Below are 16021 nucleotides of genomic sequence, written 5' to 3' on the forward strand. Positions count from 1 at the left end.
CTACTAAAAATACAAAAAATTAGCTGGGCGAGGTGGCGGGCACCTGTAGTCCCAGCTATTTGGGAGGCTGAGGCAGGAGAATGGCGTGAACCCAGGAGGTGGAGCTTGCAGTGAGCCGAGACTGCGCCACTGCACTCCAGCCTGGGTGACGGAGTGAGACTCCGTCTCAAAAAAAAAAAAAAAAGCACTTATTTATTTTTAACTTTTATTTTGGGTTCAGGCATACATGTACAGGTTTGTTATACAGGTAAACTCGTGTCATGGGGGTTTGTTGTATAGATTGTTTTGGATTATTTAGTCACCCAGGTACTAAACCTAGTACCCGGTAGTTATTTTCTGTCTCTCTTATCTCACCCTCCACCCTCAGGTAGGCCCTAGTGTCTGTTGTTCCCCTGTTTGCGTCCATGTGTTCTCTTCATTTAGCTCCCACTTATAAGTGAGAACATTCAGTGTTTGGTTTTCTGTTCCTGCGTTAGTTTGCTAATGGCCTCCAGCTCCATCCATGCTTCTGCAAAAGACATTATCTCATTTATTTTTATGGTGGCATAGTTTTCTATAGTGTATATGTACCACATTTTTTACCCAGTCTTCTATTGATGGGCATTTAGGTTGATTCCATGTCTATGCTATTGCAATGAACATATACATGCATGTGTCTTTATGGCATATTCCTTTGGGTAAATACACAGTAATGGGATTGCTGGGCCAAATATTAATTCTGTTTTAGAAATGTCTATGTCTTTGTTTTTGGAGTGAAAAATAACAAATCCAATCAAACAAGAAATATAAAGATTTGTTTGTATTTTAATTATTAAAATATTGAAAAAGAATAAATGAATTATTTATAAAAGCAGATTGTCAGTCACTGGAGGCAGGTGCCAAAATAAATTCTTCTCTTCAGTGTAATAAAAAGTGTTCTGAAACAAATTGGAATATAATATTGATAATGACAATGAATCGTAAATTCTTATACCTTTGTAAAAATGTAATTTTTGTGCATTTCTGAAGTTATTTGAACCTTCTTTTTTATCATCAGTGTTTCTAGGTAGTGTTCATTTCTTCAGACGGAAGGTTCTTAAAAGAGGCATGACTGCCTTATTAGTTATGTTCGCACTTCCAAAACTTCTAGTCCATTCCATCTGCGGTGAGCCACTTCAGCAAAATATATTTTGGACCATGAATTATTTGGCATAGTGTAGCAAAGCAACTGGTTGTTTGACTTTTTTGTTGTTGTCTGGTATCATGTAGATAGTTATTTTTAGAACAAAATCTAAATGACTTTTCTCTGGCCTTTTTTTTTTCTTTTCTTTTCTTTCTTTCTTTTTTTTTTTTTTTTGAGACGGAGAATCTTGCTGTGTTGCCCAGGCTGGGGTGCAGTGGCACAATCTCAGCTCACTGCAACCTCCACCTCCAGGGTTTAAGAGATTCTCCTGCCTCAGCCTCCCGAGTAGCTGGGACTACAGGCATGCACCACCAAACCCAGCTAATTTTTTTGTATTTTTAGTAGAGATGGGGTTTCACCGTGATAGCCAGGATGGTCTCGATCTCCTGGCCTCGTGATCCGCCCATCTCAACCTCCCAAAGTGCTGGGATTATAGGTGTGAGCCACCGCGCCCGGCCTTCTCCGGCATTTAACAAGTGTCATGCTATAGTTGATAGCATGTGTCAGACACTGGATGTGTCAGAAATATCCAGTGAGAATCAGAGAAACCTCATTAGAAAGAGTTTCTGATTGGTTCCCATACACTCCTGAGCTGTTTACTATATTACACTATGGTTTCAGTTTCTCTTCTTTCCCTAATCCTTGGGCTCTAAGAAGGTATATTCTCATTAGAATCTCTCTGTTCTCTCAAACTCTAACACAGTACTAAGTACAAAGTTAGTTCTCTCTATATTGTAGTTAAATGGAATGAGTAAATTACAAGAGCATTAGGGCTGAATTAGCCCAGTTTGGCATTTTACATATTTGAATAATCAAACAGTAGCTAAAAGCCTTTATTCTGGTTGGTTTTATAAATTCAGTAGGGGACACATGCTGGATTTAATTTCTCCCTCATTTCTAATGGACTCAGTTTAGGTCACTGTGAAGACGTGGGTGAGGTCATGAACTTCAGTCCAGGGCTGCTATTTTATTGTTTGGACTATCGCAGCCTTCCTAAGCCAAAGTTCTTATATACTTTCAAAATAAAAATGCAGCAAACTAGTGTGGAAGTACCCTCCAGAGCTTTCTGCCCCTCACCACCCCCAGCCCCTCCAAAGTTAGACTTAATCTTCTTGTTTCCATGTCAAATCCAAACTGGACCACCATCACTAGTTTCCTAGGAAACCCTGAAAAACTGCCTTTACATAACTCACTTTGCCCACTATTGGAATGCAGCCACTTCTGGGGAAAGGCACAGCAGCTGTTCAGCTGCCTCATAGCAACACTTCACAACAGTGTGGGAGGGAAGCAAAGACCAGCAATATACTTAAATTAAACTTCCCTGGGGAGAGCAAGGTACCAGGGCAGAAGATAATAGTTTAGAATCGAGAGCATCTAATTAGTCAACAGACCTGCTCTGGAAGCGAACGTAGTGAATTTTTAACGAAATTAAGAGACCCAATCTTTTGTTTCATCCTTCCCTTGAAACGCACTGATACATATTTAACTGCTATCATTGAAAGAGTCCTTCTGTTTCAAACATACTTCCAAAGAAGAATTTTTTTAATTTTTATTTTGAACCAAACAACAAAAAAGAACACCAACAGCAAAGAATAAAAGTCAGCTGGGTTATGTTTTCATATCATTCCTACTATTTCCCCAAAAGTTAATAACATTTCATCCAGCTAACCCTTGGACTAGCTAGAATTGCCAAAACTCAGATGACAATGCAAGAAGCATCGTTTCAACCTGGCTCTGTTCTCTTTTTAGCACAGAAACAAAACACATGTTTACAGCAGCAATTCTTTGAACCCTGATTCATAGAACAGGGGTCGAAATTAAAAAGGTAAAGTCGAAGTTGCCAATAGTAAGAGGAAAATATTTGAATGGATGGAACCGAAACTGCCATGTAATGCTGTGCGGTTTGTTCTGCATAAAGGCACCCAGCCAATGAAGCAAATGGAAGCTTAAAATGCAGTTGGGTCTCCTCTAACCCAACTGTGCACCCAGGAGCCAGGCTACTACCTCCCAAAGCAGGGGTCTCTTTTTTCTCAGCACAAAGGCGCCATCTGTTGGCCGTCTCAACAGAGGGGCTGCCCGCTTTCTTTTGGTGGGTTGTGGTCATTCAGAGGGGAAGCCAATTTTTCTAGTGGAAACCCCGCATAGAATGGGGGACCCTAAGAGGCATTCTTGTACAAATATTTCATTTTATAGATAAGAGAACAAACACCAGGGACCCAGTAGAGAACAAAAATAAGGACCTCTGTTTCAGAAAGCAGAAAAAGATGTTATTAAAAGTACTAACAGAAACTTTTTTCTTTCTCTCTCTCCATGAATTCTCTGAAATTGTCATGGTGTCCTTATTTGCTTCATGTTATTGATTTAGTGTAATTCCAAGCAAAGAAAAATTTACAACGTAATTATTAGTGTTCATGTCCCTATTCATCTTTATGTTGTGAAATGCCAGTTTTGGATACAAATGTAAATGCATTTTGTTGGTTATGCAGAATCACTGACACTATCCACTTTCTATTTTGTAGGTCGTACGCGCCTACCCATTTCCTTCTTATCAGAAGGAAACGCTACAGAAAACCACCTCTTCTCTTTGTATTTTACTTCTGGAAACATGCACATCCCATCAACCCTCTCTATCTTCAGTTTACTGGTGAATAAAGAAGGACTTAAAGGTAAGGAGACCATGGCTGCTGCTATATTCCAATGTTGTCTTCATTTTCAGCCTAAGTGGTTGGCTGGCACATGGAAGGAAGTACCAGGAGTAAGAATGGCTTTCCTAGGTTCCTTGCTCTTCTCTGTTTCCCAGAAGGCTATTGTCTTATTTCTCCACTGGAAAGCAACTTCTGGTTTGAATGGAATATGTGGACTCTAGGGATGTCAGAGTCCCTGCTCACTCCCTTGGGAATGGTACATGCTTATCTGTACTCTTGAGTCTTTGTAGACTCTCAGGCATGGCGAGGCTACTAGAATTTTGTGTTATGCAGCATTGTAGATACTATAAGACAATGGGAAAGTATGGAACTACAGGAAACATTCAAAGTGTGAGTATCTCCTCTGCTCACACATAGGCGCCATTGTCCCGTGGGTCCTCACTGACGAAACACAAGTTGAAGGATTACGTTATTAAGAATTTCAACACAGTAACTGGAGAGCATTAAACCAGGCACAGGGTCCTTCTGAGGACTGAGCACAGGTTGCCAGTCCACAAAACTGGACATGAGAAATATTAAGTTATTTGTCTAATAATCAGAGATAAATGCCATTCAACATCAGTTCATTTCTTTTTTTTTATTATTATTATACTTTAAGTTCTAGGGTACATGTGCACAATGTGCAGGTTTGTTACATATGTATACCTGTGCCATGTTGGTGTGCTGCACCCATCAACTCGTCAGCACCCATCAACTCGTCATTTACATCAGGTGTAACTCCCAGTGCCATCCCTCCCCGCTCCCCAGAATAGGCCCCGGTGTTTGATGTTCCCCTTCCCGAGTCCAAGTAATCTCATTGTTCAATTCCCACCTATGAGTGAGAACATGCGGTGTTTGGTTTTCTGTTTTTGCGATAGTTTGCTGAGAATGATGGTTTCCAGCTGCATCCATGTCCCTACAAAGGACACAAATTAATCCCTTTTTATGGCTGCATAGTATTCCATGGTGTATATGTGCCACATTTTCTTAATCCAGTCTGTCAACATCAGCTCATTTCTAAGCATTAACTTCTATTTACTTTTTTTTAAGCTAGTAAACTGACCTTTCTAACAATTCTTCAGTGTTACTATTAGATCAATGCATAATGGGATGCAAGTTTGGGGAAGGAAGGATGCTAACAGTGATTGAATGCTCATGGTGCTTTGCTGTGCTTACCTAAATGATCTTATTCATTACGATTCTAATGAGGCAAGGTGTGTGTAATGCATTTTTAAAACTGGATACTTAAAACCTTAAGAAACCAAGTAACTCACCCCATGTCAAGTAACTTACGTGTTGAGAAAGCATGATCAATGGGTTATAAACACATGGAACTTGAGTTCTGTTCCCAACCTCTCTTTCAAAATCTATTCAGTGGCGTGGCTTTCCCATGACTCTAGATGGAAAGTCAGGTGGGCCCTTGAGTTTCTGCCTGCTTGGAGGTGTCAAATAGTTTCTCAAATCACTTTAGGTAACAACTCAGATTCAACTTGGAAGCTGAAATGTCCAGGTGTCTGTAACATTCACATGTCTGGATTGACTTAATATTAAATCTTCTTCCCTTCCCTAGCTGGGCTGTTGAAATTGGCCACACCATTGCCAACAGTGACACAGCACTTCCTCTCTCCTACTTGAGTCTTCCTCCAGTTATTAGTTTGAATGGGAGTGGTTAGTAATTGAGAAGTGGGGTGTGGAGCATGAAATATGGGAATGGAGATGAGAAGTTTCTTATTTGGATGAGTTTTGTGCCAGCTCAGACTTCTCTTAATCTCAAAGGATTCTGTTTTAGCTGGGTTCTCAGAATGTAGAACCTGCCTAATTTATTGGGAACTGTAACCCCGAAAGTGAGGGACAGGGGTAGTGAAACCAGGCAGGTTCAAAGTAAGGATGTTTCAAGATGTTCAGTGTCGCACGCCAACATGGCACAAGTATACATATGTAACAAACCTGCACGTTATGCACATGTACCCTAGAACTTTAAGTATAATAAAAAAAAAAAAGATAAAAAAAAAAAAAAAAAAAAAAGATGTTCAGTGTCAGGATGACTGGATGTTCACTCCTGTGGGATCTTCTGGAAAGCTGAGTGGCATGAGCTTTAGGATCAATCCTTCAGCAGAGGAAGGAGAAGCTTTTGTTTGTTGGTTTCTGTGCACATTTATCCAAAGTCTCATCCCATGAGACATTAGCTCTCTTAGAGTTCCACGATGAACAAGAATGATCACAAAATAATTTTCTGCCATGTCACAGAAAAGCCCAGGCATGGGCGATAGGAATGCTGGATGGGCTTGATGTATGGTGGTGCCAAGATGCACCTGCAGAAAGTCATTTGGGGCCCATGCACAGCTCATCACTGAAGCTGTGGCCAAAATCAGAGAACAAAGAGGTTTAGCAGATCTGATATGATGCATGAACAATGTCTAACATGGGTGCTTTCCTAGGTTCACTGGAGGAGATTCAACTTGGGCCCTCCAACTCAAATTCTAGGTGTGTGCCCTGCCTCCTCTTCAGACGTTTCCCTTCCAAAAGCCTGGTCCTTGGGTGGCTCACTTCATAGCACATCTCACCTCTCAGCTATTGGAGTCCCATTTTCCTCTTCCTGATAGTCATTTTGGGCAGGACTTCAATAGCTCCGGGCCAGTTTTCTCTGCAACAAAAGTCTGCACTGGGTCCTAGAAAAACAGTGACATATTCCTTGGCCTACCATGGAAGGGAAGTACAGTTACTCCTGAAATAAACAAGCAACTCACCCCTGTTCCACCAGCCAAAGCAGCCTCTGTAACTTTATATTTTTCCCTTAAGGTTTCCTTGGATGAAAGTCAGACCCCAGTGCACCGTGTTGTCAAATAAGAGGGCAAAGCATTCACAGTTAAGTCTCACTTTAAAGCCTCTCTCCTTTTCCATAAAAATCACTTTGTTTAGTGATTGACTTTATGATGATAAACATACCTGAAAAAGTCTGATGGAAAGTAAGAAATACAGCTTTTCTAAACAGAAATAAGGCTTTCAGGGAATGTTCTACAGGACTATGAGTTCCCTAAAACACTGCAATTCATTTCCCCCTATAGGCTGGCTAAATTTACTGTCCTCTCAGTGTGTGAACTAGTCTTCTCAGACGCCTTGAAAAATGTTCCAATCTTTACTGTTTTTAGAAAGTACTTGGATATGACTAGAAAATACCCATCCTTTTTAAGAATTTTTAAAATTCTTAAATTGAAAACACCTCCATTAATTTTAGTAATGCAGAACACAAGATAGAACTGAGGGTTTTGTTTTTATTCTTACTGTAGTGTCTAGCAAAGTTATGTAAAATTATGCATAATATATTATATAGCAATTATCTGAAAAAAATAATTTGAAATAAGCCCAACATTTCTCTGCCTTTTCTTAAGAAAATTTGGAGACCAACTAAAAAGCACACACCTATTAAGACGTTAACTGAAATATTGCTCTGTGGATCGGGAGAAAAAGAAATTCCAAGAAACTCAAAAATTCAGAGCGTGAAAATATACTGATCTTAGTGAGGACTGTATTAGAATCAGAAACAGATGACAAGGGGAAGGGAGGAGAAAGTGGGGACCAAAAATTTATCATGAGAATAGGACTGTGTCTATAGTCATTCTGTGAATTATTAAGTTTTCACCTTTGGAAAGATGTCTTCACAAGTCTAGTGGCTTTAAGCACAAATGGGGATAATGCTAAATGATGGTTTTGCATAAAAAGACTGGTATAGCTTAGAACATGCAGTTCTGAATAATATTGGAGTAGGAAATCAAGTCAACAAGCTATTGTGTGTGTATGTAATGGACTTAATTAGAAAACATGGACTTGTAAGAAGTTTACTCCTTCCAGATCATTCTTGGGGCTATTAATAGGAAAACTGAAAGTCATTAGTGACCAGCGTTGCCTAAAATCTTACCAGGTCAATCCCAGCTGTTCTGTTATTTCATGAGAAAACCATCAACTGTTTAATCATTTTATTTGTATTAATAATTTCATTACTTTAATCATGATGAAGAATTCTCTAAATGATCCTTTTGCCAAAGACCATATTCACCTTCAAGCCTAAAATGCCTACAAATTAGATGTGCTGTTTTCCCAGAAACAATATTTTCATTAATGAGTAGTTACTTTTACTAATCCCAGACAAATGACAGTTTAAAAGACATCATCAGAGGATATTTAAGATTTTGTTTTGCCTTGTTTTATTTATTCACTCCAATGCTAATGATCTGAAGGAAAACATTGTTTCATTGTTTTATTCCTTCAACAGTATTATATTATTTAAGCAACAACCACAGCAAAACCCTCAGGTTTTGGAAGAGGCCCATTAGCTAGTGGCACTAAACAGAGGTCATTAAAATTAATAACTCAATGCAGATGATTCCTGCTTCTGAAAACGATGAGCATCTCTTTCCTATTCATACTTTTTCTTCTTTGTGTGTGTGGATAGAAACATGATCTTGCTTGTTGCCCAGACTGGAGTACAAAGACACAATCATAGCTTACTGCAGCCTCGGCCTTCCAGGCTCAAGTGATCCTCTCACCTCAACCTCCAAAGTAGCTGATATCACAGGTAAATGCCACCATGCCTGGCTATTTATTTTCCTATTTTATAGAGATGGGGTTTTACCATGTTGCCCAGGGTGGTCTGAAACTCCTGGGCTCAAGTAATCCTCCTGCCTTGGCCTACCTGAGTGTTGGGATTACAGGCATGAGCCACCCTGCTCAGCCTGTCCTTTTCTTTACAGTGAATTGAAGTTTTAAAAGTTGTGCCTGATTTATTTGAACATCACATCCTGCAGTACATGTCAGGATGCACCGTGTAAGCCATAAACGTTCTAATACTGCAGGGATTCAGTGAACTTTCCATCTCCACGCAACCAACCTCCATTCTTCTGTGCCTTCCTTGAGGTTTCTCCTAAGGTGCCCTCTTCTAACAGGAGGTTAGGTAAAGCCACAGTCAGCCTGTTAACAGCTGCACAGCAATCAGGAAAGTGGGAAAATTAAACTACCAGTGGCACATGTTCCATCTCACCCGGTTTTGGAGAATTGATGGAGTGTGGTAGTTCACCTTGTACCTCTTCACCTTTACAGCACAACTTGAATGGGTCTGGCCCAGTGCTGGACAGTTGGAGGCTTAAGTTCATACATTGTGCTATTACTCTGTGTGGAACAGGTAATTTCATGTTGCTTTTAAAACTATCTGTTTGCTTCCCTCCATACAGATGGGAGAATATGGCTTAATCTGCTCCTGGGAAAGCATTACATCATGGTAGGGTTCAGGGAATTTGAGACCCAATTAAAGAGTGCTTTTTCTCTTTAAGATTAAGATTTTAATATTGAACATTACTCTTTTTCTAAGAAAACAACTATAACTTCTAGAATATTCAACACTAATTATAATTAATGTCCTATTTTTCTTATGCATTATTAAATCTGCAATTTACATATTTAATAAAAGCAACATTATTAGATATCCATTAAAATCTATAAAATGCAATTTTCCATTATTGAGTAAATAAATTTCTCAGTGAGTGGCTATTTCTCTTCTCCCAACCACTGATGAAGCAACATTATTCATTAGTTTAATTTTACTAGTAGATAATACATTGCTGCAAACATTAATTTTCTGATGCATCCCTGTACTTACTTTGTGTGTATGTTTGAGCCGGTTAAGAGGCCCTGACAATTGTTTTAACCATTGACAGACTGCAAGATGAGCTAAACTTCAGCTTTCAACGAAGATAGACTGAGTCTGCTTGTATTGAGATATCTGACTTATCCTTAAATACAAGACTTTTCCAACTGCTTTCTAAAACGTTGGTGCTGCATTAGTGAAATCTCTTTTTAATTGTTTCAAGTAAAGATATTTGTCATTGTCTCTGTACCAGATTGTGCTTCTTCTACAGACTCTTAAAATTCATATATGTCAATCTTATTCCTCAGAATCACAAAAGTAAAGATTCAAGCTCTTTGCTATCTGTCTAATATATAAATTCTTTCATTTATCCATGTTCTGGAGACTTTGAGAGTCATCTAATCCAAAAATAAGAAGGCAAAATTCAGAATCCCTGGAAAATGGTGCCCCCAGATTTCTAAATGACTACTGACTGTGTCCAAAATCTGCTACAGTTAAAACAAGCCATTCATCTCTAAATCTTTATTTTAAAATCCCATTCCTATTGTATAAAATGCTTGGATATCAAATTTGTTAGTCATATATTTATTTGTAAGAGAATTCTTCCCAACTTCACCATGTCCAAGTAGAATTGCTTTTAAAAGTGGTATCTTTCTCAGCTTTGCTGATCTCAAGTTATTTAACGTCAGATCTCTTGACTTCAGTTTAGGCATCATCATTACCCCTGACCTCCTGTAGCTCTGAGAAAGACACAGAGTATTCCCTAGCTTGGCCCATCTTGATGAGACTACTGAATGTAAAAGGGTTGGGATTGGGACAGAGAGCACAAGTCCATTTCAAAGTTTTGATTGAGGAAAAATCTTTTGGTTGGATCGTAATTTTACCTTTCAAAAACAGACAATAGTAAAAAGATAGGACTATGGAAGAGAACATACACACAGGTGCGCGTGCGCGTGCGCGCGCGCGCACACACACACACACACACACACACACACACACACACACACACAGAGAGAGAGCTATGGAGGCAGAATGGCCTAGCAGAAATAATGGTAGTTTTGAAATTAAATTATATAAAGACCTGGGTTTAAATTCTAAGCTCAAAATTATATCAAGTGATTTTAGGTGAGATAGTTAACATTTCTTAGCTTCAGTTTCCCCTTGAAAAACCATAGATATTAACTGTCTATGGAACTGATTCCTGGCCCATAGCAGCCATGCATCAATTTGTACCCACTAGAGTTCTAGGAAAGAAAACAAAGAGTTGGGAAAGCCATTATACCTTGAATTTTAGTCAGAGCAGAGTAAAAAGGTTAGCTACAATTTTCCTCTATATAATTTACTTAGAACAGGATTCATGTATTAGTAATTTATTCTACACTAATAGGTACTGATTATTCAGGGAAAAACATGAAATATAATACATACATACATATGTGTGTATATACTGCATATATATATAAAATGCTTATTATATAATATACATGCACATGGCAAGCATGATACTCCCCTGCCATCTTGTGGTAGCATAGCTATATTATATTTTCAAGTGTAATGAATTTTATTCTAATGCCATGGGTTCATGGCAAATAAATAAAACAAATTAATTTAAAAAAACACACACAGAGAGAGAGAAAGAGAGAGAAGAGCTTTCTATTAGCATATACATTATTCAACAACTTTGATGATTTTGTTTTGCAAATAAATTGACGCAATTTTATTTTCCTAAGAAGAAACTCGTTAATTGATTATTTCCACCTTTTATTGAGTGCTTTCCACATATAGGCACTGTGTCAGGTCCTGGAGGCACATGGCTTAATAAGAATATATTGTCTGTCCTTGAGGTAGAACTGATGATGAATGCTGTTGCAATATCGGAGCCATGACTGAGAGATGTTCTAGAAATCCTTTGGCTGAACCACCTAGCTCAGAGTGGTCCATGGAGAGAGACTTACAAAAAGAGAAAACACTACAGCTGAGTATTAAAAGGGTGGTAGAAATTAGCCAGGCAGAGTAAAACGGGGGGGAGTAGAGTGGTAGAAGAAGTGGAAGGAGGGAATATGATGGTTGAGATAAGGAGTAAAAATTTCATTTCAATTCCTAATGTACTTACCACTCATTTGCCAAGTATCCTGCTAGGTGTTGGGATATCAGAGTAGACAAGGCAGATATTATCCCTGCCTCTCTTCAGGATCTTTTTTTCCTCTTCCCCTTTTCAAAATCTATGAACTAAAAGGGAGGGGTTTCTATTCTTTGGCACACCTGTTTTATTCTTTGTTTCTTCACTAGCGTCAGGTTTTTACAGCAATTATGCTCTGTTGATGAATATTTTTGACGATGTTATAACATGAAAGTTACATTTCACAAGGGAAGTGATACAGATGTGAGGAACGTAATGAAAAGAAGTAGACTGTCCTTAAACAAAGGGATTTGCCCTGATATTGAAGGTTGGAAAAGTCAAACGTGACCGCCATGACAAAGTGGCATTTAATACAAAGAATGAAGTAAGAATGAGAGTTAACCGGGTAGAGGGAAAAATGAATGGCTAAGAGGAAGAACTTTTGCTGCACTGGGAACAGTGTGAAGCCCAGTGTGTATATCCTGCGCATATATATATATATATCTTATTATATAATATGTATTATAGAAGAAGAGAGGAAACTCTTCTCTTCTTTTACACAGATTTTGAAAAGGGGGGAAGAGGAAACACAAGATCCTGAAGAGAGCCAAAAAATAAAGAAAAGAGAGGCTATGTCATAAAAGACAGAGGGTGGAGGGGTTTTCATTGAATGAATCATTTTTAAATCTCTATTTCTCAGACATGGGGCTAAATCGTGGGGATTAAATGTTACCAAGAGCAAGACACCTTGCCTTTAGATTCTATTTGAAAGAAGACAAGAAAGTAACTGGGTAATTTTCAAATGGTCCAATAGACATATATTGTCTTACGCGATGTTCCCACTGATGTTGAATATCTTTCCATATGCTATTGGCTAGTCAGAATTCCTCTGATATATCCTGCTCCCATTTTCTATTATTGTTTACCATTATACTAATTTATAAGAGCATGTTGTATATTCGTGATACCGGTCATCTGTCTATTAAATGTTTTGCAAATATTTTCTCCAATTTTAATTTTTCCATGCTAATATTGTTTACAGTATTTTTTCTTTTTTTTCTTTATGTATCCAAATATGACTTAAACTTTAAAAACTTTATAATCAGGATACTTTTAGTTTATGTCTTTGGCATTTTGGTTCTTTCTTAGGAAGTCCTTACTTCTCTCTCTCTCTCTCTTTCTATATATATATATATATATATGGCAGAGTTTCGCTCTTATTGCTCAGGCTGGAATACAATGGCATGATCTTGGCTCACTGCAACCTCCGCCTCCTGGGTTCAAGCGATTCTCCTGCCTCAGCCTCCTGAGTAGGTGGGATTACAGGCGTGCACCACCACACCCCACTAATTTTGTATTTTTAATAGAGGCGGGTTTTTTCATGTTGGTCAGGCTGGTCTTGAACTCCCGACCTCAGGTGATCTGCCCTCCTCAGCTTCCCAACGTGCTGGGATTACATGCGTGAGTCACCATGCCCGGCCAATATATTCTTATAAATATATTCATCTATAGTTTTTTAATGATATCTACTACTTGTACATATTTATGGCATACATGTGATATTTTGATACATGAATACAGTGAGTAATGATCAAATTGAGGTCATAATTTTAGCATCTCTATTGATGTCTAATTAACATAACGTGCACATATTTATTATGCACAATTCAATAAGTTTTAAAATAGATATCTACCTGTAAAACCATCATCACAATCAAGAAGATAAACGTCTCTATCACTGCAAAAGCTTTCTCAGGCTTCTTTGTAATCTCCTCCACCACCCTCCACACCTGTCTACAGATAAGTGTCAATCTTTTTCTGTCACTGAAAGTTAGTTTGCATTTCTAGAAACTTATATAAATAGAAGCATGCAATATGCACCCTTTTATATCTTTTACTAAGCACAGCTAAACTACTGAGATTGATCTATCTTGTTGGCTGTATCAATAGCTCATTCATTTTCATTGTTTAGTAGTATTTCATCTTATAGCTACAGCACAAACTTTTTTTACCCAGACTTGTTTTGAGCAGTTGTGTTGTTTCCGCTTTTTGCCATTACAGGTGAAGCTGCTGTGAATATTTGTGTATGGGCCTGGGTATAAACATGCTTTCGGTTTTCTCTGTTAAATATTTAGAAGCAGAATGGCTGGACCATATGAAAGGCATATGTTTAACTGTTTAATAAACTGCTAAATTGTTTTCCAAAGCAATTGTAGCATTTTACATTCTGACCAACATTTTATGAGGGTTCCGGTTTCTCCATGTCCTTTCCATTATTTATTATGATCGGTCTTTTCCATTGTAGCCAGTGTAATGCGCGTGTAGTGGTATCTCATTGCAGTTTTAGTTTGCACTTCTCTAATGACTAACAGCGTTGAGTGTCTTTTTCCCCACTGAGGCTTATCTGCTATTGTGTATCTCTTTTTTGGTTAAGTATCTATTAAGATCTTTTCCCCATTCTTAGTTATGTTATTTGTAGAATCTGTTTCAAGACTGACGAGCATTGTAGTCAGTGGTCATGTTTCTGAAAATCAGTCAATCACAGAAGTCACCTATTTTTCATAGTCAGACAGTAACCAAAAGCCTTACTCCATGAACACATTTCTGAAAGCTGGCCAAACAATAAACTTACCTGAGCAGGGTGTAGTGCCTCACACCTGTAGTCCCAGCTACTTGGGAGGCTGAGGCAGGAGGATCTCTTGAGCCCAGGAGGTTGAGGCTTCAGTGAGCTTTGATCCCATCACTGCACTCCATCTGGGCAACAGAACAAGACCCTGTTTCTGGAAAAAACAACAAATAGCTTACCTGAGTAAGCACATTTCCTCTACTGAGATCAACCAACTCCTGACTTTGAAAGTCGGCCAATCCCTGAGCTCTTCCTCTTCCAAATCCTCATACAAAATAAGCTTCCTGCTTTGCAATCAGGGGGATGGTGCCGAAAAAACAATAGTTCTCCCTTATTTAAGCAATAAATTCAGATTTTTTTCTAGGTGTCAAGTGGTGTCCTCTCCCCTGAACACTATTTCGTTGATCAAAAACTTGTTTTTATGTAGGTTTTGTGGTTTAGAAAAAGTCTGTTACTTCTTTTCTGAAAGAAAGGAATTTTTTTCATTCATGTATATTGATGAGTTCATCCTTTCTTCACTTATTTAAATATCTCCTTTATCATAAACTAAATTACTAGGCAACCTTAATTTTATCCAAAACACTTAGTAATACTTTTCTTGGCATTTCCATCTTTTTTTTTTTCCTAAAAATACAAGTGCTGGTTACCAAATGGTTCTACTTTTCTGACAGCAGAGTCTCTTTTACACATCTTGTATAACTCAAAAATCAAGTTATGTGATATAATTAGAGGTAGTCTTACATCTGAATATTTCCAGTTTATCTATTTGATCATAAAACAGTTTTTTAAACTACTCTTGGACTTTCTCATGAAAAGTAGTGACAGAACAAATGCATTGAGAAAGGAGAAAGATAATGGTGTAGACAGGTGTTTTCTTTCATGTTCAATCAAAAGGTTTTTATTTTCAACTCAGAATCTGTGAAGCTTCATGAGATCAGGGCTGTTGTATATTTCTTTCTACATGCCTGGCAACTAGAGCAATGACTTCCACGTGGTATATGTTAACTATTTGTGGGATGAATGATGAAATTAATGAATGAGTGAAATAAATAATTTTGTCTTTCTGTGTATATTTATGCTAGGCATATAACAGGGTAAAATTAAGAGGCATTATTCTTATTTACAAGTAATTACAAAAGGGTGGGTTGGACAACTTAGTTTTTGTGAGTTAAATATAAAAGTAACAATGTATTCTCGCTAGGTGAGAAATCATAATTTGCCAAACAAATGGTGTAGACTCTAAATACCTGGAAAGGTATAAGCCACTGTGGACTAAAGAGACTGAGTCTCCCTAAGTACAGGCCTACATTTGGACACTGAAATGATGTTGATATATATATATATATATATGTATTTTAACATGTCAGTGTGTCTTTTAATTTCCTTACATGTAATACTTGTTTCCTTCTTCCTCCCATTCACCTTCTTCTTTAAGTAGCAGTTTGGTCACTTAGCCCTTGGCTCATTCCAGCCTTTGAATGACAGCTCCATGTTAGAGATGCCCAAAAGTCAACCAGAAAGAAACAAAGACCATTTTTCCCTAGATTTAGTTTTAAATGAACTCAGCATAGTTTTAGTCTATATTCTCAAACATTGTCATTTCCCCAATATTCTTAAAATATTTCAAACCTTGAAAATCACCACATAAGAATATAATGATTAACTGTCTCATAACTCCTCATAGTGTATTCACTTTCTTGTTGATCATGTTATTGTTCTATTACTATCAACATAATAATTGTGGAAAGGTATGAAAATCTGGCACATTGAAAAAAAACCAGAAGAGATTAAG

General features: G+C 37.9%; 1 long non-coding RNA gene across 1 annotated transcript in view; it reads left to right on the forward strand.

Annotated features, from left to right (window-relative positions):
- The first annotated feature begins 3675 nt into the window (after window positions 1-3675).
- LOC135967891 (uncharacterized) overlaps window positions 3676-16021 on the forward strand; it is a 299989-nt gene continuing 287643 nt past the window's right edge. Inside the window, exon 1 of the long non-coding RNA XR_010582190.2 lies at window positions 3676-3828. This is a non-coding gene — a long non-coding RNA (uncharacterized lncRNA). The remainder of the gene's footprint in view (window positions 3829-16021) is intronic.

This window comes from Macaca fascicularis, chromosome 16 (genome assembly GCF_037993035.2).
Source record: "Macaca fascicularis isolate 582-1 chromosome 16, T2T-MFA8v1.1".
Lineage (NCBI taxonomy): Eukaryota > Metazoa > Chordata > Mammalia > Primates > Cercopithecidae > Macaca > Macaca fascicularis.